This window comes from Patagioenas fasciata, chromosome 7, assembly GCF_037038585.1.
Source record: "Patagioenas fasciata isolate bPatFas1 chromosome 7, bPatFas1.hap1, whole genome shotgun sequence".
In the NCBI taxonomy this organism is placed as follows: Eukaryota; Metazoa; Chordata; class Aves; order Columbiformes; family Columbidae; genus Patagioenas; species Patagioenas fasciata.
The window spans coordinates 19,213,169-19,237,020 of record NC_092526.1 but is presented as its reverse complement, the minus strand read 5'-3'; the positions used below and the strand labels follow the sequence as shown (position 1 = coordinate 19,237,020).

The 23,852-nt window shown below is 38.4% G+C and overlaps 1 long non-coding RNA gene across 1 annotated transcript; it reads left to right on the top strand.

Moving 5' to 3' along the window:
* The first annotated feature begins 504 nt into the window (after positions 1-504).
* On the top strand, positions 505-14,335 carry LOC139828353 (uncharacterized). The gene is made up of 3 exons (XR_011739865.1): positions 505-617; positions 2,096-2,251; positions 14,269-14,335. It is a non-coding gene; the product is annotated as an uncharacterized lncRNA (long non-coding RNA).
* Positions 14,336-23,852: the final 9,517 nt, after the last annotated feature.

Here is a 23,852-nt window from a genome sequence, read left to right as displayed (position 1 = left end):
ATGATCTCCCCCTGAGCTATACCCCTGTATTTTAGAGTATGTAAAGTCTGCAGCAGTATAATTGAAATAAACTAGAACTCAAAGTAATTACTTTTGTTACTAGGAATTAGATCAACTGCATGATTTTGACAGAACTTCAACTGAATGGATGACCTGTATTAAAAAAAAAAAAGAAAGAAAAAAAGAAAAAGAAGGAACAAAATTGCTGGATGGTGTTGACCACAAGACAGATTTGAACTTAAGTGCAGTTTCTAATAGATTAATTTCAAGAATTATGTATTTATTGAAGTATATATGTGCAAATATGTAAGATATACCCCTGTGTGCCCCACAATGCATTTATAAATATCAGAATGTAAAACATACAAAACTAACTGATCAACAGTGGGTTGAAACAAAGCTGACACTGGTAAATTAGAATAGCAATTCCCTATGTTTTAAGACTTAACTGAATTCTTGCAAAGGGAGATAATTTATTTTTGGAAAAAAGGAAGAATCGCTCAGGACAGCAGTGAGGTCTATAATAATCTGTTTTCTCTTTCTTTCCTGTCTCCAAGGTTTCACTTTTCCATGTGACCCTAAGGAGTGGACACAAAAGACATGTAGTTGCTTGAAAGGTGAGAAATAACATATAAGTCTTGACTTTAAGTGACTCTACACAACACTGGCTCTTGAGTCTGATTTTCTTGCCTGTCTACATACGGCCCTCTCTCAGTTCCTCTGCTATTGTGTTCAATGTCACTTTTGCTGAAGGAAAGTGTCTGAAATGTCACTTTAACCAAACATCTTGAGATTTTGGAGGCAGGCCTTAACCTGAAAAGAGATTGAAAAGAGATTGATTCCTATGGAAAAATACTGCTGTTGGACAAGGAGATGTATATCACAGCTGGCTTCCGAAATTAGTAAGAGAACTTTCTTTTTCTTTCTTTTCCAAAGTTGGGCAGGGGGCAAGCTGTGCTCTGACAGGCTAAGAAATCCAGCTTTACCAGCCCATGGGGCTGCAGAGCTCACCTGGATACTTATGAGAGAAACTCTTCTGCTGGTACTGATCTGAGGGTAAAGCTGTCCTGTGCTTTCTTCTCAACAGTATCTGCCCAAGGTGCCCTTCATGTCTCTCAGTCTCCACCAGGATTATATAACAATTCTCATTATTTTTATTATTATTTTCATTATTATCCCTTATTTTAAGCTTCTAATTACTTTTAGTTTCCATTGGACAGATTTTGCTGTGGGCAACAAGAAAACCAATCTGCACACCTTGTCATAGGGCTAATGCTGAACTATAGTCACTGAAGACAATCGCTGGTCACACTGGGACGTACATGCAGAAATGAGACAGGCCCTAGTGTGGCTGTCTGACATTCCCTGCTGCTTCAACCAGTCCAAAGCAAGGCTGTCGCTGGAAAGGGAGCCGCATTTAGGGAGTTGGGTGCAAAACTCTGGGGTGGGACACACTTGGAAATACTGAGGTGATATAGAAATCCAGCATTCAAGAGAAGAATCAGAGGGATGCAGAAGACAACTCTTTTAGAGGGTCAGGGGATACAAGGCATCAGGCAACACGAGGGGACAGGAAAGAAAGTGGAGATATAAGGTCACTAGTGATGAGCTGGGGACCAGTTGTGACTGCAAACAACAGTATGTAATGTCCACACAGCTACTGTTAAGGTCTGGGTAGGAACCAACGGTGGAGGAGACAGTGACCAAGAGACCAGAGTCTCTGGTGACTAAGACCTGCATCCCTCTGTAACCAGGACATGGCCAGCAGAGTGGAGTATACCAGACATATACACCAAGGGACAGAGTGACCAGTGCATGTACTTCCTTTTGACCTGCTCTTCAGTTTATATTATAGCTCCTTTTCTACACCTTGCCCACTTAGAGCAGTCATTACTCTTTTTTTATCTCCTAACAATACAGACAATTTCACCTTCTGCATTTTATATGGTACTGTCAGTACCCTCTAATATTTTTTATTTCAATAGCTTTTTCTGAACAATTTAATTTCCAAGGCTAGAAATCTTACTCAGATAGTAATTCACCTTTCTTTAAAAGTCTCTACCTGTATATTCACTGCTGTGATCCAACCTTTCAGGTTTTGGGAACTTTCATTCTTACCCTTCAAAAGAAGACAGATAGATTTGCCATGAGATGATTCCTGGAGAACATGTGAGTGCACACTAGCATAATCTGATACCCATCAGAGTGGACATCTTCCCCCACATCTAATCCGAGAAATCCAAGCCCCAAGGTAGGTGTCTTCTGAGATGAAGGTAATTTCCAGTAAGCACATTTAAAGGAAAGTATATTAAGGCTAGCTTGAAGAGTTGAAAACATTGTCTCCATTATTTTTTAACTTGCTGGTAGCAGTCCCTCTCATTTACCCTTATACACACAAACACATTTATGCATGTACTTACACGCAGAAATAAATAACTGTATTAAAAGCTTTACTGATACTGAGGAACCAGTCACCTGTTACTCTGCTCTGATCGTTTCAGCTGTCTAGTGAACTTGAGTTATTGTGATGATTGATCGTTATTACTTTAAGCCACATGCTATATTCGGCATATATTCTTCATATTTATAGCTTCCCGTATTGAAAACTTATCTTCATCTTATTTTCACAATGAAACTGTTTTTATCATGAAAAGTAGTTACCAAAATAAGGTAATGACTGCCTCTTGTAACACCCTTGCTATCTGTTTTTTTTTTTTTTTTTTTAAGTGGTTGACTAAAACTGGTCCCATTTCACCTATATGTGGAAACCAGAGCCACAGGGGTGAGTCATGTTAAGGTCAGCTACTAATTGCAGTTTCCCAGGGATGACTTCTGCTCAAGACATAAGGACAATCTCAGCTGAGGCTGGAGGTCTTTGGTTAAAGTCCCTTAGGTGTGGTGTTGCAGATGGTGAAACTGCTGGAGCATGTCCTCTCCCAACGATGTCTTGTGAGGACATTTCCCACTTGGTTGGTTATTCTCACCCACCAGGGCAGCTCATTGCTCCCTTGGCTTTTCTGAAGGAATGGTTTGAGGGGCTGCTCTGCAAACCAGGTCACTGGAATGAGCCAGGCAGAGAGTGGAGTCTTGTGGTGGTATCAATGGGCCCTTTTGCCAGTCTGATTTCATGAGCCATAATCTGCAGAAATAAAACGGGGGTAGGATGCAACAGTCGGGGGTTGGCAGTAGTAAACTCTTCCCTCCCAGAAAAAATGGCTTTGCTACTGAAGGCAACATATCATTAGGTACAGATGGAATAAAAATAAAGTAGGAAGGTCAGGATCTTTGCTATTATTAAATGATCATTGCTTTGTCTGGGCCTTGAGGTCAGTTCAGCGCTGTGCATAACATTCCTCTTATTTTGCACAGAATTAACAGGGATCCACTTAGTAGTTACCATTTCCTTCCCTCTCCTATTTACAATAGTTGTATATACGGTAGTAGTTACTCAGATGATTTATTTTTCTTGTCCTTTCCATCGGAGGAGTGACAGTAGGAGATGAGGATGTAATAGTGGATTTGATCTTTAAATTGAACTCTGCAGTACAGGAGATGTTGCAATGCTTGGTTGATAGTTGAGCCTCAAGTGCAGGACAACAACTCACTCTTTGCCCCTGAAATGTTATTAGCCTTCTTTACTCCTCCTTCCCAAATAAAACACAAAATAAATAAAGCTTCCAGCATCAGTAAACTTCCTGCTGTTTGAACTGGCAGGCAGCCAACTCATTTGGACTGTTCTCCCAACTGGTATAAAACACCCATGCAAGCAGGGAAAAAAAAAGGCGAGGAGGCCCCCATGACTGCATGTAAAAGAATGCCTTGCCAATTTTCTGATTTGAACAATATAACAGGAAATCTTGGACTCAGTCTTTAAAAACAACATTGCCTGCACTCTTTTATAACCCTTTAATTTTCTTATTTTTGAGGATTTATCACTTAAAACCATACAATTGTCCATCTGAATGAGTAAAGAAACAAAATCCCATAGGTTCCTCACTCCACATTTGAAGTTTTAGTTGGAATTCAGCAAAATGAGGAGAAAAATATATCTGTACATAGATGCACTACTTTTCTGGGAATACAGTCTCCCTCCCGGAGATGAGTGACATGTGTGTTTGGAATCCCTGGTGAGTGTTTGCATTCCATGGCCGAATCAACCATTTGCATGTGTAGTAATCTGGGCTACATTTTCAGTATGGCTTCTGCTCTGTCACTTGTAGATATTTATGATTTAGGTATGGAAATATCCAGGTTCTGCCCCATGTTTTCTAGGAATTAAAAAAAGACAGGCCCTGCAGGAGGCCTGTTTTTACAAAGGATAATTTCTGAATACTGATTTTTATGTAAGTTTTGTTGATAATCATTAACAATTAAGAAGCATTTGATGGAAGTGATGAAAACATCTGCTTAGGAGGTTTGTCCCATGTCAGCTACCTTGAGATATGAACCCAGGTTACTGCCTGTACATTTCTGTCTGTGTTTCTGGATTTACACAGGTGAAACATTGACCTAGAAGAATATGGAACAAACCACTACAGCTTTAAGTTGCAGAGGGTTTTTTTGTGTGTTTGTTTGTTTGTTTGTTTTTTGGTTTTGTTTTTGTTTTTTTTTTTTTTCTTTTTAAAGGCAGAAACAAAGGCAAGCAGATGGCTAAAGATGAAGGTCACATCAGATTGAGAAGTTTGTCAAAATGTGATGACATAGGTAATCTGTAAACTGTTATTGCACCTAGCTGGAGGTGCTGAAAAACATTTTGAAATTACAAAAAACACTGGAGTCACCAGCACACAGGCAGGAATGATAGCCTGGAGTGGTTCTGCTCTATGGATGAATGCCAGATGTGGAAAGCGACATATCTGGAATTAATGATATTAAACATGCTTTTCTTTTATGCTCAATAATAACTCTATTATGATTGATACAAACCGCAGACACTTTATCTAGTACAAATGGAATCGTCTGTCATTGACTATATTAAATCATCAATTTCTGCATGATGAGGATCGTTTAGGGTAACTAATCATCTGTCTCGTTCCGAAGTCTTTAAGGCTGATCAGATAACGTTTTGAATACTGCCTGAGCAACCATGACAATCTAACCCTTCCATGTAAGGATTGAGAGGGGCCCATTATGCCGTCAAAGCCTGTGGAAATATCACAGCTCTTTCTCTACATAATACCCTGCTGTAAATAAATCACTCTCCACCGCAAACTTTATTGATCACAAGCACTTCCATGCTTGTGTCTAGTGAAGTCTCTACAGAATAAAATGCTGCTTTATATTTTGTCTTGTCAAAATATTAAACGGCTCTGTCAAGCGGAGTCAGGCTAGCAGTGATGGTGTAATTCTGCTGTAGCCCTTCTCATTCCTTCTTTCTATCTCAGCTGCCAAGCTTACAAAGCAGGATTTTTTTTATAAACTTTCCAATTATAGTCTCGTAAGATTATGAAGCCTTAAGATAAAGTGTCCTAATTTAGAGTGGTAGAGTACTGAACCACTAGACAAGAGCCTGTTAGATAAAACATTTCTCACAAGGAAAAGATAACCTGGCTTATTTATATACACAGCATTAATGGGCAATAGGAAATAGCCTGGAATATCTCTATTATTTTAGCAAGCAAGATAGGAAAGAAATATTTGAATTAATTCAAACTCAAAGTGTTTATTATTCACAGACAAAAACTATCCCTTAATTATGAGACAAATGTACCAAACGAAGGAATTGAGAAACTACAGGTTAGCACAATACTTTGCATTTTTATACCCTATCGTTAGTTTGTAATTCTGTAAATAAGATAATGTATCTGTAGTGATACAGAAGCACCATCACAGTTTAAGGGGGGGACTGCTGCTGCCTCTGACTTCAGCTCACGTTGTGTTTGTCATCGGATGGTCTCACTTTGACACTGCTTAGCCACACAGAGTGCTGCCCTTTTATAACACCCTGTGAATCTCCTGGGGGAAAACCTGGGGTCTTGCAGAGCTTTGCTGAGAACAGCTCGGGCAGATTGTAAGGAGGTTTGGGGCTGTCCTTAGGAAGAAGCTGGAGCACATTCAGGGCTGCTCAACGTTGTAATAGTATTCACCACCTCAGGACTGCAGAATCTTAAGCTCGGTTGTGCATTCCCATATGCTTCCCACTCCAGGAAAGGCAGAATAAGAGCCAAGAGTGGTGGCATAAAGCTCTAACCTGTGCTGAAAATAAGGCTGAAACACAGAAACAGGGAGCTGACAGTGACTTCCTGACTTCTGGGCTTCCCAGGGAATCAGGGAAAGTCTGGTCTCAAAATCACCATGTTTTATTCCCTTCCTTATTTGATTTTCATGCAGACAGAGTGTAGTGTTCACAGTCAACCTTCTTTCTTTAGGCTTTTTTTTTTTCCTGTGACAACTCAAAATCCGTTTAGGTTAGAGAACAGCAGAGAGACCATCTGCAGAGGAAGATGGGCGATTGTGAAAAGAAGTCAAGAACAGAATAGGGAAAAAGGAGCGGCAGAGCTGCAGGTCAGCAGAAGGACAGAGGCCGTGAGTTGGAGGTGGACCCACTCATCCCACACGAAAGCTCCTTTCACTGAGGCAGCGGGGAGCAATCTCTGTGAAAAGCACCTACCGCAAGGAAGTCCTGGCTCTTCCTGTGCCTTACAGACATGACTAAAACAGAGAGACTGAGTCTCAAAACTGAAGCAAGTGAAGCGAAGTTATGGATGTGAAGGGAACTTGACAGTGAGGGCTCATGAGCAGCAGAGTACTGTTTGTCCCCTGTAAATGCACCATCAGGTTCCCCAAAATGGATATATAGTGACTGCAAACAGATCCTTCACGTGATTATGATTGAAGAAATTTGCTTCCAGATTTATCTTAGCAATAACTATTCCAATAATCTAATGTAGCCTGGGCCAATAACTGAACCAAGTTATTCTGTAGGAGCTTTTTAGATTTCCTAAAATGGTCTTATCCTTCTCCCTTGTCCTAGCTCTTTGTGCTTTACAAATTGCTCTCCTCCAGAAGGTACTGAAAGACTTTAACCACTTTGTCGTCATCTTTATTAAAATTTTTGTTGTCCAATCAGGGGAAAAATCACAAGCCTCCTACAGCAGCAATGACAAGAGTTAATGATAGGAACAGAGGCTGTGAAAAAGCAGTTGTTTAGTCAAAATATTCATTACATTATTTTAAAGAAAATATTTTTTACAGAATGCTTGCCTACACAGAAAGCTGTGAAATTCCATGGTTTCTTCATTAGTAATCACTATCAGTCTGAACTAGAGAAAAAGAAAAGTGAAGGGCATCAGTAGTTTAACACTGTATCTGCTCTCAATGCTTTGATCATCTAAAGAAATAGTATTTTTCTCTCTTCATGGCTTTTGCCCTTGGCAGCTAAGAACTTCTGCCACTTAGTTCTTCTAGGGTGTTTCTATAGTTTAAAGTCTGTTTCATTTTGCTTTTTTTGGTCAATATTGAGAGGTTTTTTTGTTTGTTTTGTTGCCTTCATGTACTGCCTTGAGCTTATGGAAGGAAGATCCCAGACAATGTAACACCCAAAGCACAGAGAGACTGGTCTCATGCCATTGTCTTCCTCACTGTAAGCAGCTCTCCCAAGTCTGTGATTGAAGAGCAGCCAAAATGTCTTCCAAAAAACCCCACCTCTTCCTCAATGACCCTGCAGGATATCAGGAAATATTCAGCCTTCAACTGGGAAATTAAATACTAGACTGCTCATTCCCTAACTTTGTGTGTTCAAATGTTTCATTTACATTCTTAAGAAATTATGATCCTGTGGAATGCCATTGCTAGCTTCCTCTGCCATCTTTATGCAGTTTTGACCATTTACAGTCTGTCAATAAACCTTTCTTTAACGTTTGATTGAAAAAAGGATGGACTCTAAACATAAAAAATGGTTTGTGGTTATAAAGAAAGAATAAACACATCCATGACTAATATACTGTTTTATCAGTTTGCAGATGTTCTAGTATAGGTCGTAATTAAAAATGCATTGCGAAGGACCTAATAAGATAGTAAGAACAGTGTTCTCATTTAAAATGACCATTTTAATAAATATAAAAAATGAGTAATCAGCTGTGGAGTTTGCATGAAATGCAAATTGAACCTTTTCTTTATGCAGTATCAGCATAAATAAGGAAATGCACTGTGACTGTCTTCAAGTTTGAAGTAAGCTGCATTGCTCAGAAAAAAATGGATAATAAAAAGAAAAATAAAAAGATATCACTCAAACCAGGAAACTATTAGCGGCAAGACAGTCCATAGTAACACCATAGATTTCTGTGGTCTCAAAGGGCTGCTTTTAATGGCTGAAGTGCTTCAGCATCAAACTCCTTGAATAAGATAAACAGCTTAAAACATGCTTCCATGAAGCAGTTTGCTGGCCCTTAACTTTCATTGCTTTTGTGTGCATGGTTGGTAGTAGGAGGAGAGAGGAGGAGTGAGTGAGAGAGAGAGAAAGAGAACAGTTCCCCTAAGAGTGGTGTGGTTTGGTCAAAAGCTCCAGACCCTGAAAATCTTTGCATACTAACATCTGAAGCAGGTGGTTCTGGGTTCATTTTGTGAACGTAAGTTGCTCTGTGTTGACCTCATGCTCCTGAGCCTTCTCAGATGTGTAGCCAGGAGGGATCTGTCTGACTGCATGTGATTTTTATATATCTTCCAGCTAAATCAGAGATCCTAATGCAAAATGCACTCAGGGACAGCACGGGGAATTGTGGCACTCCCTGTAGGAGTTTTCCACCATAAACCAATAAATGGATTACACTGGTCTGTGTGCTTTTTTCATCCATGGCCACTAAAATGTGAATAAAGTCTCCATTTTAATATTTAATAATAATCTTCATGTAATCAGCAATCTGAGCATATTTTATTTGGAACCTTATGGACCATCGTGAATGGAGATTTTCTGTGTCAGTTACTAAGGGCTGGGAATAGGTAGGTACCTAAGAAAAGAAAATGAAATGCACATCAGTGCAATGCAGAAAGCTGGAGAAGTAAACAGGGGGGCTGGAAATGCAAGTAGCAATAGCGGGTTAAAGCCAAGGGTATTGCTTCACATTTAATGACTGACTGTGTTAAGAACCCCAGTCATCTCCTCTGGCCAATCATTAACTGCTAAGAAATGTCCTCCCACTAGCTCTTATTGCTTAACAACGAGTTACTGATACGTGTTTAGCAATAGTCATTTTTTTTTTAATTGCCTCGTAACGCCAAGGGTGAGAGAACATGAGAAAATGAAAACTGAATCTGCAAAGCTTTAAGACCTAGAGCAGAGTGGCCGAGCACAGCTCCGTTCTCTCCAGAGCAGCCGTGGTGCTCGGCTGCCTGCGCCCACAGTGTTTCACCGTGCTTGTGCATGGCCAAGGGTGTGTTTCAGCAGGGCTGTCTGCTGTTGTGTATATGACCAGGCAGAAGCAGCTGAAGTCTGTTTTGAAATCTGAACAGTGCAGATTTAAAGTGATGCCGCCCATGCAAACTCACATTTTCTGTTAGTAGCAATAGTAGGTTATAATATTGCAAGTAAATGTTCACAATGATTTTTTGTTTCGGTTCAGTTTTAATTTTTTTTTTTTTTCCAAACTCTGTTGTTTTAGTTGATCATGTTTTTGGAAACAGTTTGAATTCGGAAAATAGCAACTGAAACTGCTGGTTTGTTGTAAAATTTTAGAAGTTACATTCTTCAAAATTATATGAACTCATTTCCCGCTGGGAAAAAAAAAAAAAAAAAAAACAGAAACGGACAAAATAGACTAATCTATAGGAAGCATGTGGACACAGGCCTGCAGGTTTGTCCTAATGGTATGTTTATGTCTCACATTGACTCAGGAGACCCATAGGCAGAATGTGGCCTGTTTTCTGAAGAAGTGAGAGTAAACAATTTATTGCAGGTAGATCCTCAAAAACAGATTCACAATTATCAAATAACAGAATCTGTTATTTCTGCTACCTTCAGTAAAATAACAGATCCTCGTGGAAATAGGATTACAGGAAAAACCACATTAGATTAGGGTTCTACTGGCTCAATTTCCCATTTCTGACGATAGCTAGTACTTCAGAGGAGAGTGGCACAAATGGAGCATTAAATGTACAGGTGTTTGTTTTTTTTTTTTTCCTGTAAATATGTAGAATATAGCTATAAAAAATAATCTTGCCTTTCTCCTACATCTTACTTCTTTTCTCTTTCCTCTTGCATGTCTTTGGCCCTTTGTCTCGAAGTGTGATGCTTTCTGAATTTTGGGATTAACTGGGGAAGCTGTTGGTTGTTTGAACTACACCTGAATCATATGGGACTGGTAAATGGTGTCTGGAATGTAAAAACTTGGGACAGTGAATTTCTCGAGGCTTGAAATTTGTCTGCTCGCTTGGAGAGCTATTGTGGCTACAATGACCAACACAAGCACATAGTAGTTTTTTGGATGTCTAAACTAGTAACTCATAAGATCTCACAAAAACATCTTCAAATAATGAGTCTATAACCTTACAGTAAACTAAATCCAGGACCAATAAATAATATTACACTCTGTATACAAGATAGATGCCACCCCTCTTGTATATTGAAGATCATGAACACACTTCCTGAACATAGCAGCCAGTGCTACCTGATAAGCTTTCCCTCAAAGTCCCTGTTATATCTAGGCCCTGATCTTCAGTTGTGACTGATGGTCATGAACTAATCAGTATGAGGTACCAGTGAGGAGATTGGTAACAAGTTATATATGTTGTTTGCATTGCAAAGATCTGCCTGCCTCACCTTTGGACCCCGGATTTTGCTGGGAATCAAAAACTCCTATTGCTTAGTGACCGCAGGACACCAGAACTCAAGGCATACCTCCATTCCTGCAAGGAACAGAAGGTTTCTTTGTATTTTTTTTACCATATTTTATTTTTCTTCAGTAGAAAACCAAGTGAAAGAGACTGTGGCTGGATCTGTAGATGTTTAAGATACACAAAAATTAGTCTTACTTTTAGGCACTATTTGAGACCCTTTTCTTTTGGGGATTTTTTTTTTTTTCCTTTTTTTGGGAAGAAACTTTTTTTTTTGTGAGCTCCTGTAGCATAAATTTGACCCAAAGCATATGGGATGCCTGCCCCCTGTGCTTGCATTGCAACCTCATCGGCCAGTGATATGACAGAACGAGACCATGATGCACATATTGGGAGCTGTGGTATGACTTACTTGCCCAACCAGCATACTGATTAATTGTACGCAGCAGGACATCTTATACACTGCCAACAGATGCTGCTAGAGTAGCTATAAAATAGTAACTTGAGTTAGTGACAAATCAGTATTACTTTCTGGGCTCAGACTGAGGAGAAAGGGCAGATCCTTATGGATTTTGTTTTGTTATCCCTAAATAAAACCTACAGATCCAACATGGTAGTGTTTTGTCTTACTAATGTATGTGTTTCTTTTTTGGTAAATAATATCTTAATGCCATGTGTAGCTAATGTTTTAAACATAAGTCATTAAAGAAATAAATTTTAATTCTAGATTTCCACAGACTTATTGGGATTATAATGAATTAAAAGATAATAAAAAATAACGTGATTACGATTATTAAGAGGTTATATCATCTTAAGCCATACCTCTCTTGAAAAAAGCTCAGGAAAGGAGGAGTGGCTGTCAGCTGAGGTCTGCAGTTTGATTAAAAGCATGAAAGAGAGCCACAAATACTTTCCCACCTGGAAGGATAAGACAAATATTTACTATCATTTAATGTGTCGAAAAGTTCTTGTCTTCTGTGCAGCTTGGGCTTGAGAATGTCCAATTCATTTTTTCATGCCCAGCTATGAATGAAATAGGGGGAAGTTACTATGATTTCTTCAGTCGTTTGATTATTAGCAACTGTTTGTTATGATGACTATTAGCATATCAGAAATGAGAGGCTTTTAGATTGAGAAATAGGAAGCTGGTTATCATCTACTAGATTTCTCCAGGATCATTGTATCATGCCGAAGCAACGGGAAATTAGCACACCTTATAATATCTCATCCATTCATTAGAGTTCACCAAATAAGCTAACAGTTACATCAGTGCTGCAGCTGTTTTCAGGAGGCCGAAATTCCATGAACCTGAAATTTTCACTGCTGACAAGTTGCTTGAAGCAGAAGTGTTAACATGAAGCCACCCTCCCTGTAGCATTCCTGCTCCTGCTGCCACCTCTGGCTCAGTGCCTCCAGCTGTCCAGCCACCCTACAGGCAGGCAGCCGGTTCTGTCCTCACAGTCCCCTGGGCTGCTGAGCTTCTCATGAAACATCCTGTGCTGTGGGGACTCCTTCCTCCATGTACCATGCCTTCCAGGCAGCCCTGGATGTGAGTTTGATGGGCGTGTACTTGCCTGTACTTATCATGAAGATGTTATTGGCAGACCTGCATGGGTTGGAGTAAGGGGATTTCTGTGGCCAAAACCTTACAAGATTTCGTAGGAAAACCTTCTTACCTTTTTCATCATGCTTTTTAGAGGATACCATGATGCAGCCACTGCTAACATTTAGCTTCAGGAGCAGTTACTAAAATATTTTCAGCCTCTGACTCTTCTCTTTCCATTTACAAATATCCTTGATAAAGTACTAGAAGAACTACACATTTACTGGACATCCCCCCACACTCCCACAAAACCTCTCCTTTTCTGTTTACATGTCCTTATCTATTTTCATATTTCCTATTGCAGGCCACCAATTGCAGGAGTTGTATATTGTGCAATACAGATATCATGCGTTCCCTTGGGGGAGGGAGTACAAATGCAAGTGAAATCTTTTTTTTTTTTCATTTTTAAACTATTTTCTTTTATGAATAATCATTGTTGTAGCAGCTCACACTTTCCATCCCTTTATAGCTTTGACTGGCAATTTTTGTTGAAGCTAAAACGCAAGAAAAGTATTCATACCTTTTCTTAAAGACCAGCATCCTAGTTCTTAGCTTGACTAGAAGATCAGAGCATGTTTCAAAATATTTTTAACGCTCCTTTTAAAATATACTTCCAAAAGGGCTAACTATCTTTTATGCATATTAATGTAACATTAGGAAGAGACAGAGAGGCTGCTATAGCAGAAGAGATGACTGGTGTGTGCGACTTAAAAAGCAATACCTTATGCATTGTAGGTAAATCATTAATAATTGTGCTTGGCTAGTTGCGCAACATCCTATCTGAAGGAGAAAAAATAATTTCTGACTCCCACAGAGTGTCATTTTATGCCCTAATGCATGAGAAAGCTCCACTGCTACTCGCTTAAAGAACTAATTTTTTTCTTCCAATCTTCTACTTTAATCGATTGGAATTAAGTATTTTCTGGTGTGCCCAGCAGTCGAAGGGTGTACTCACATTTACCTGGCCTTGGATCTGGCACGATCAGTACATTCTGTGTAATTGCAGTGCTTTATCCTGTTTATGAAAACGTTGTATGCTTTTATCTTCCGAGGGTGGCATCCAGGAATGCTACGTTTATGCTTTAAACATAGACACCAAAAAGACTCAGAAATGCTGAAGATGAGAGTGTGCTTTATTGTAAGCATGACAGCAGCAAGTTACAAAACTTCTTCATCTTAACCCTCAATAGTGGCATGCTGCTATAGCTATAGGAAAGGCTGTGCAGGGGTAGGGAGCCACGATGTTCCAGCTGTGCTCCTGTGACTCAGACATTTGCTGCTGAGATAACTAGTCCTCTCAGTTATTCTGTGTTTTAGCAAAACCAGTGAGGATAGCTGCCATCTGATTGCTATGGACTGATCACATAACATAACATGTTTTCTTTTAGCAGCATTATTCATATTGAGTTACTAACTTCAGCCATGAAGCCATGCAGTCAGTTGCAGAACTCTTTTATCTCACATAATAAATAAGGTTTATTAAACCAAGCTTTAAAAAACTGTCTCATTTGAAACTCAGTCTTAGGCTTCCAGGTATTTTTTTTTTTACAAATTAACCTGAAAACACTGCTAGCATGAGTAATGTTGAGAATGATGTACATTCCCTTGCTATGGGATAAATCTTCAGTCCAGCCAACTGTGCCTGCGAGGGATGTGTATATAGAGGTAAAGTAGAAATGCCTCACACCCACAACTCCTAGTGCTCAGTGCCTCTACACACCAGGAATGCTTGGCGGGTGCGGAGAGAGGCAGGACATACTCTCGTGGAGTGTCCCAGGTTGTTAGTCCCTTCATCTCCCCTCTGCTGGGTGCAGGGTGTAGGTATCGAGACCTCCTTGATCCTCCACATCTTTGAAGTGATGCAAATCTTGAATGTAATAAGCTGTCTTTTCTTCCAGACAGCAGTTTTGCTCTGGACACGTCAGTCCAGAGAAATCTGTAGAAGAAAACGAAGGTGGGGACTTGAGCACATCTGAAGCTGTTGTCTCCAGGTGGCCTTCAGGTCCAGAGAGCCAAAACTGTGCATGGATGGTAGGTGCTGGATTAGAGAGTTCTGTTTTACAAAAGAAGCAAGCACAAAGCCTTTTATCTGGTCTTAGACACAGAGTGACATTAAATAGCTCTCCACCTGCAGCCTAGTTAACATACTTAGTGTCATACCATTATGCTTCTTATTAAGAATATTTAAAAACCTGACAGACTCAGCACTTCTGCTTCTTCACACAGAAAAGAGCTTGGAAGAAAAAAAGCTGAAAGGTTTTATTTAGTATGATGCCAAAACTCCTTAATTCTCATGTCAAAGGACCATAACCTTCCCCGTGCTGAAAGAGTTGTTCTTTTTGTTCATGCTGCATGTGCATTTCTTTGCTACGGCTACCAACAAGGTCCTCTCTTTGGTTTTTGGTTTGCGTTTTGTGCTAAGACCTGAATCAAGACCATTAACTTATTTCACTTAGGTCAACAAGGACAACTGCCTGTGCCATTTTTTTTTTCTTCTTTCCTCAGGTTACAGGATTGGATAGAACACCCAAGACTCGGAGAGGTATTTAAGAAAAAAGTGAGTGAGATGTTCTTGAGTATATGCAATGTCCCATTAAAAGAAACAATCATCGCTAAAATAACTAATGCTGATGCTGATTTTTATGGTTTTAGGAATGTTTCTAAAAATGCCAACTCAGTAGGTCCCTTTCTAAACTAAAATTAGGACTGGAATGATAAGACTGTGATTTTAGTGTTATATAATAGTGACATAGCAGTGTGACAGAAAGTGACAGAGTCACATAAAGAAAACCCATTTTTTCTAATCTACCAGAATCTGTTATGCCAGACAAACAATGTATTTCAGCTGAATTTCTGAAAAGAAATCTCCTTGGAAAACACTACCAGGAAATAACCACAAGAGGAGTACACAAGAAGAGACTAGAAGGTGTTAGTTAAGGAGAATAATGAAAAGAAATAAATTTTGAGTTTTATGAGAATTATGCATGTATATACATGTGGGTGGAATTCCAGGCTTTATAGCAGGGCAAGAAATTGGTTTGTTTTTCCTGTATTATAGCTAAGCAAGATGCATATGATACTTGCAAGTAAAAAAGACAGTAAAGAAAACTGAAACATTTCAGAAAAAGCAATAAGGAAACCAGCAATAAGAAAAATAAAATTTTACAGATTTAGCTGAATGTTCAGTATAATGATTCAGTGTCGATCAATGTAACACAAGAAGGAACAATTTGGGCTACCCAGATACATTGTTGTTGTCACTCAAGAGAAGACTCATGTCTTATATTGGATGGTTCAATGAAACTCTCTGCTCTGTATGGAGCAAGGATCAAAAAGGCACAGAAACCGTTAGGATGCAAAAGGACTGGGAGAGAAATAATGCCAAAAATCTTATAATGTTACTAAATAAACCAGTGCTATGTCCCGACCTGGAGTGCTATAGTCCGTTATGGTTGCCATGACTTGAAGAAAGTGTATCAGAAATAGATGAAGTATAGAGATGCACAATGTAAATAATTAGAAGCGTGAAAAGCCCTTCAGTGCAAGAGAGTTTGAAAAGCTTTAAACTATTTTGATGACAGAGAAGTCTTGGATGGTCTCCTAGTGATAATTGCTACACTGCATAGAGGAGAGGTTATTTGTTTAGAAAGGCAACAAGTTAAGAATAAATGCAATGTAGTTACTAATTTTTGCAATACGTAATTCTCCTTCGGAATTCACTGGAACTTGGTGACCAAGACTTCCACTGAATCCAGACTTTGGTTAGATATGGATTTAAATAAACATATCATCTGTGTTTCACTCCATAGGAGTGAAAAGATTTTTGAAGAGTTACAGACTACTCCAAATTAGCCAAACCAAAAATGAGAGACTTAAGAAGAAACCTTTCCTATGGACAGGTTATTTCATAAATGTTTACTGCAGGGTTTCTGACACCTCTCCCTGAAACACAGGCTGCTGTCAGAGAGGATGTCTGAGGAGATGGACCACTGCTCTGATCCAGTGTGTCAATTCCTGTGTTGAATCAATGATATAGAGATGAAAAGTTCAATATCCCATTATCAGTCTCCTGAACCATCCAATTCTCCTCCTCTTCCCCATTCAGCTATTGATTAAGTTAAATGCAGCAAGGTAAATTGGGACAGGAAAGAAATTCCTTATCTTAGCACAGCTATTGGTCTATGTGCTTTAGTCGGCATTATAAGGAGAAGGTAACCCCAAACTACTGAGCCATCTGTAAACCAGATTTCTTCACAACAGCTTATCCACACAAAAATGCCACTATTTGGTTATTATTTTTATCGCCGTTTTCATTTTTATTATTTTTAGATATATGACTATGCATTTGGTGTTCATAACATGCTGCAGTTCTGGAACAATACTAGGTACAAAGAGTCTGTGAAGGACAAACCCCTACCATTCATCTGTACATATGTGCCATGCTGACTGTTGTATGTTGTGGAGAGATTCTCTGTAGATTCACCAGTCTGAAGAAATAATGAGCTTAAAGCAGTGGAACCTCTGAAAACAGTTGGCAGTTAGATAATGATGGATATGCTACAGAATCCAGAGATCTTGGTAGTGGAGGATGAATGATGCATATAATGAAAAGAAGGCTAAAGCTGATCACCTTCCCTGTTAGTATAAACACGTAAAATGCAATTCACTGTGATGATGGTGGTGGTGCATTGCATAATAAATTATGTGTCTGGATCATAAAGGCAATTTTTTATGATAGAAAAGTTTAATAGAAAAAGTATGTAAATGAGCGTAACTTGCCAATTGATGCTTTTTGACTAGAGTGTTAGAGCAGAAAATAATTTATTCTGTGGCACATTTGCAAGTTGAGCTGAAAAATGTGGGTGAGTTCCTCTTTCCAATTTTGCTTACATTTTCAGACATAGAGGGATAATAGATTAGTTAAGAGCTGTGCTTTATTGCTGTGAAACTGCTCAACATTGTGCAAAGTTTTTGGAAGCGCTATGAGTGAGAGCTGGTGGTGAGGAAAACATGGTGCAAATTGCTGATTAATAGAGGAGCAGGAGCCAGCCAGGTCCTTTTCTAAACATCCTGGGGGCTTGCATGGGCTCAAAATTGAGCCTTCAGGCTAGAAGTGAATATTGTCCCAACAGAGAAGCTCTAATATACCGAGAGCTCCAGCAGGGGAAAAACAGCCAGAAAAATAAACAAACTTCTGGATAATGTATCAGGGAGAGATGGGAGTGCCCTTGTGTTTCCCACAGTTTACATGGGTGCTACATGAAAGATGCAGCCAAGCTATGTGGTCCATATTGTTGTACTGGGGGACAAGGCAACTGGGGAGAAATAAAAACCAAAATACCCGTCATGTAGGGATGCATCTTACAGCAAACAGGGGCAGTGCGGTCCTCAGGATACAGAGATATTTTAAACCCAATTTCTCTGTGGTATAAATTTAATTTTAGTCATTCCCAAATGTAACACTCTCCTAAGACTGTCTGCAGGCAGTCAGGCACTCACAGACCTGCTCTTCTTAATATGAGTATGAGGTTTCTGAGATACGTTGTTCAGACTGGAATATCTTTCTTTAGCTGTGTTTAACTACAAATAAAAATAGGAACGGGATATTCTGGTGAGAGTGAAGGGGTTTCTTTGTTTGTTTGTTTTTGTTTCTTTTGGTTTGGTTTTGCCTTTGTTTTCCATGGTGTTTTCCATACTTTGAGCAAATTCAGGGTGTTTTTCTCTTGTGGTTTCTGCTGGTTGGTTTTAAAATCATTTAAGTGAAACATGCTTTACCATATTAAAACACAACAAATAAATAAATAAAAAATTAGCAAAAACTATCTGTTCAGCAGTTTTAACAAAGAAGTATTTTTCCATTCGCCTTTGTCAATAAAGCTGTGCAAAAGATTCCAACACAAAATTGCTATTTTTCCAAGCCTGGGTTTTACTGTGGAAAAGGAAAATTCAATGAAATTTTCAAAAATAATTTCTAAGTAAAATTTACATGTCTTATACAGCCAAAATACTGATTAAAAAGTACCAAAATGACATTTTGAAACATAGCAGCTTGAATCAATGTTTTGTTTTGACATTTTGATGCAAAATGTGGATATTTTTGTGTGACATTTCCAAAGCAAGTTGGGATTTTTTTGGTAACTGTCCTGTGGAAATGTTTAATGATTCGACAAGCAAATGTCAAACTGTTAGAATTCCCCTGCAACATAAATTCCATTGGCTGATTAGCTCTTATTCATGCCCTTTGAAGAAGAGTAGAGCCTATCAATATAATAGAAATCCATATTCCACACTAGAAGTTCCAGTTCAAATTTGAGTTCTAGCGGTCTCACTTACTTATCCTTTTTGGCAAATTCTGTTGAGAAACAGTGGGAGTAATATTTTGTCACTTAGAGGGTTGTTTGGGGTAACACCAAATTAGAGCGGAAAGGCATGAATTTCGTATTCCAAAAGGATTCTAGGAAATTATTCCATTAGCTGAAACCTGAAGCACTTTTTTTTTTTTTTTTCTATTTAGAGACATGCTTTACTGCCCCCATCTAGACACAAGGAAAAAAATAACACAAAAGAATTTTATCTTTGTCTCAGTGCAATGCATCATTCACTTCTGGCTAGTGAATAGATGTGCCAGATATGGAACCCATATAAAGGTCTCCTTAGCTGATACCAGACTTACTACTAAATAGCAAATCTGAAGCACTGGGTTTTTTTGGAAGTGCACATATGCCATATTTAAAAGGCTAGCAAGCACAGCAAAACACTTTATTTTTACAGAAAAATATGTGTTTTCCTTCTGAAAACGTTATGAAATCTTTTCCTAGGAAGATTTTGGTGGGAAAGCAACCTACATCACTAAGCAGGTGAACAGAGCAGAATGTGCTGTTTAATGTTGGGATCTCCCAGGGTTTGGTCAGGAGTCAGAATTTAATGGAGGCAATGACAGGGAACCAGGAGAAACTGGACTCTGAATCCTCAGACATTAGCAAAGGCTGCCTCTAGAAGGAATTTGATGTTCTAAGCAGAATCACTGACAGAGACTTCTGGGTTTCAATCCATTTCTTCCATACATTTACTTAAATTTCACATAAATAAATGGGGAAAAATAGTAGTCCTAAGGAGAATGTTCCTTTGTCAAAGAGAAGCAAAAATAAGTGCTTTTCCCCAGTTTTATTTTCAGATATTCTCACTGGGGCTTGAATTTTTATTTGTATCCAGATTCACAATATGTTTATTAAAAAAAAGAACCAATGTGAGAGAACACCAAATCTGCTAGAAATCCACTAGTAACATGAAAAGCAGTACTAGCTGTGCTCTGCTTAAATGGTTAATAACAAAAGAGAAAAAAAAAAAGAAAATTAGACCTTTTATTCTAGAGAGCATACATTTATGCAAAGAGGATGTTTAGCTGGGGGTGAAGAGACGAGGACTTGGCTAGTTATGAACTTGTAGAATAATCATGGGAAAAATGATGAAGTGTTCATAGTGGTATAGTAATGACATACGTAAAGCAAATGTGTTATGATTAGATCAAATTGCAAAGAGAAATGAGTAAATGTTGAGAACAATGTTGTGTTCCTTGTGTAAACAACATATCTCTCTCTTTAGTGGGGGTTGTTATAAGCAAGCAAGAGTTAAAAATACAAGAGCAATTTTTAGAGGCAACCTCATGACTGGCAATCAGTGCTAATAAGATTCTTTTCCTCTTGCAAGATTCACAGAAAGCCCTCAATCCATGCCGAGCACATTCAAAGGCGAGGGACTAAGCGCTCCCCTTACAGGTTCATTATCATTCGCAGGTTATCCCAAGCCAAGTGAATCAGGAAAGCAAATGAATTAGTGAGAATTAAGGAGCCTCTGTGGTCTGAACCCTCTCCAAATCTCAGCTAAGATGAAAGGTAGACGCTGATGTCTTGTGTCCCAGGGTTTTCAGAATTGGAGCCCCAGTGCCGAGCCGCTTCCTCCAGAGCCTTGCAGAAATGTGCAGGCAGTTAATGTTGCCTAACGTCTCCTGACCGTGGGTTCAGCCATGTGGGAAAAGTTTTACGAGGCTGCAAAAACCAAACCCCTTTTCACTCACAATTAATTACAGGAGAGTTGCTATAGCACCTCGCTGTCAATGAGTCCAGTGTAAGCGCACTTTCCTCTCATCTCAGTGAAAATCAAAGATACTGGGGTAATGTCTTAGTATGTAATGATATCAAATAGGGTGGTTAAAAGACAGATCTATAGCACATTGAATCACTGACAGTACTGTCTCAGTGCAAGCAATATCTTAGACGACAGGATTTGTACCTGACACGAATCAGGATCTCTACTCTTTACCTTCCCTATTTTTATTTGTCTGAAATGATGCAGTACCTGACAAGCTTTTAATCACATACTTATTTTTAGTTGTTATGATACAATGATCGCAGAGAGGCTATGGACTTGAAGTACAGTGGGTTGGAAAGATTTCAAAGGAAAGCAGTTTGTTTTCATTAAATACTTGTTACTGCTAATTATATTTGATCACTGTAAAGAATACAGTTTAATTAAAGACGCATGCCATCTAGAAAAAATATTTGATTTCCAAAGGGTAACATATCTTTGCATTTGTAAGTGGGGGGGGGAATATCAATTGAAAACATGCAGATATATTTGTCTGTGTGTGTGTTTTTGCACGGGTGTATAAATAAAACAGCATTTTTTAGGGAGAGACTGGAGATTTGATGGGAAAAAAGAAATCGAATTCTGATAATGGAATTGTACTCAAATAGCTACCTTGTAGCTTTTCAGATTCCATCTTTATGTGTGTTTCAAATTATTTAACATAAGTAATTATCTACAATAAAATAACATTGGACAAATGACATCATTAACCAGTGTTTTCACAGCCTAGGTTTGTAACAACATTTTCATCAAATATATTTATTTTGCCATGATTTTTAATGTAATCTATTTCATGAATGTGAAGAGTTCAGTATGAAATTACATGTTTTTCTTAATAAATGTACAGGTTTAATTTTTTTTTTTTTTTTTTTTTTTTTGGTAAATGATATTTTCTCAGGGTGAGTTTGAAGAAAATTAATAGAAAATGAAGGCTGATAACTCTGCATATGTAACTGAAGTCTTGAATTCATGTGCCAGCGTACATAATTGTTCCTTTAAACAATCACGTTCAAAAATTTTCTAGTTTTTACTTCCCCTCTTCATATAATTCCTGACTCATGACCTTCTATATACCAGTCAGGCTTGATGTGCATGGCTGTATCTCATTTATAATAATCATGATCTTTACAGAGAGATCGATTAAAATATTATGGTTCTTTTAAAATCAGAATGCATATCAAACGAAGCCTCACTTATAAAATAAAGAAAAAGCTCAGCCTTTTGCAGAGTCTCCTTGGTGCGAATAAGATGTTGTAAAAAATCTCTTAATATTCAAAGACAGTTAATCATTAAAGAGGCAAATATGTTAATAAGTTTTTATCACAATTGAAAATGCCGTTAGTGGTTTTTCTGGATTACACTGTTTTATATAGACTACATTTAACATGGTTAGGAAAATGAGACCCTGTCCTGAAATTTTTGGGTTTTCTTGAAAATATGATGTAGTTCAAACAAAAAGCTAATAGCATTGAAAGAATTGCTTTCCTTTTAGTATACACGCTAGTTCTTATAAAAAGTATTTTAAAAACTACAGAATGATTTAACCCCTTCTCTCCTTTCTCATAAAATAGCTGAATGGAAAAAAAACCCAACAACATTATTTAAACTAAGACTGAAAATATTTATCTGAGATATCAACTCTAGACAATTTCTTTTCCTTGAACTGCAGGATAGTGTTAAAATTCAAATAAAATATTGTTAATTTCCTAGTATCTTTTGTTTGTTTGTTTGTTTCCACTAAGCCTTGTATATTTCTACATGGAATGCATTGTTCTGTTTTTCTAAATTAGATGAAAGTACTTCGATTGATATAATTCTCTCCACTCTCTTCCTAAACTTCTGTATCCTGAGATGATTTTATTAATTGCATTTTTAATACTACTCTTGTTTTTAACCAGTTCCCCCTAGGTTAGCTTACATCTTTCTATTATTCAATTCAATTTATGTTATCCAAAGAATGAAAGATAGCAGATGTAGGTAAAATCCTTTTGAGAAAGACTTGAGCATATGACAGAATGAAGAAAAAAAAAAAAAAAAGAAAAAAATTAGAACAATTTCCCAGCCAGTATCAGTCTAGAAAGAAGTGAAGCACACAATAACATCAACTGTGTGCATGTGGGGGGGTGTGTGTGTGTGCAAAGAGCTTCATAATACAAATATTATTTAAAATGGTGTGAATCTGCAGCAGCCTGCAGCAAGAGCTGCCCCAGCCAGTCCTGCATTACCGCAGCAGCGGGCCCTGCCCTTACGCCGGCCACAAATGACCAGCGAAATCCCAGAGGCACTCTAGAATTTCTGCATTCTCATTTCATCAGCTGCAAAATATCTGTCACTCACGTCCCACACTGGGCAAAGTGACACCTGCCAGTCTGAAGAACAAGGACAAATTAATGTTCCTCCACCAACTGTGTCTCAGAAATGAGTAGCGAGTGCCGGTGTGAGCAATCAACAGCTAGAGTACATTGTTAAAGTTTGCAATGCATTTCTGGGGTTTCCTTACAGGCAAGGTAATTTGCAGCAGCTGTTGTCATTTTATGCTGTTATTGAACATGTGTTTTGCTGATTTCCCTCGTAATGAATCTTTTAAAAATATTTGCAAAATGTGTGCAAAATTGCATTGCTGAGATTTCATGAAACTGCAAAACAATGTGGCTCGATTTAAAACAATGCATGGGAGAGGCAGCGCAGCGGCTGCCAGAGGAATGAGTAATCCAGGCACTCGCCTGGTCTACTCGATCTTCCTAGAAATCACTCAGAAACATTTTGGATACTAGATATGAAATTTTAAAAAAACCCAACAACCCAAAACAACAAAAAAAACCCATTTCTGATGTCTGTCACAATGTCACATCATGTTATGTGATATTATATCTGCTTGTGATGAGATGCAACATGACAGGATGTAATGCAATGCAACGTATCAAAAAATGTAAATAATCCACTTTTGGGGATTAGATATCTGCTGTCAATTCCTATAGCAAGAGTCTGAACTGAATTTATTGAGGCGGATGGGAGCTCAGCGAACGCCAAACTGTCCATGGTGTTTGCAAACCAGCACACATCACAGTTCACTGCCTCTCCCAATTACTTTCGGATAGTTTGGCTCATATATGACTGTATTACAATGTTAAATAAAAGTTCTTGTGGTGCACAGTCTTGTGACTCAATCATTTTGTTAATTATCACTGCCTACAGCAGCCGCTTTGATGATGCTCGCCTTATCGTGAGTAGCAGTTTGAACATTTTTAAAACTACTCTTTGGAAATAGATATAGTGTTTTCACAGTAAAATGTAACTCATGCAGTGGGAACACAAAATCCAGTAGTGTGTATGACAT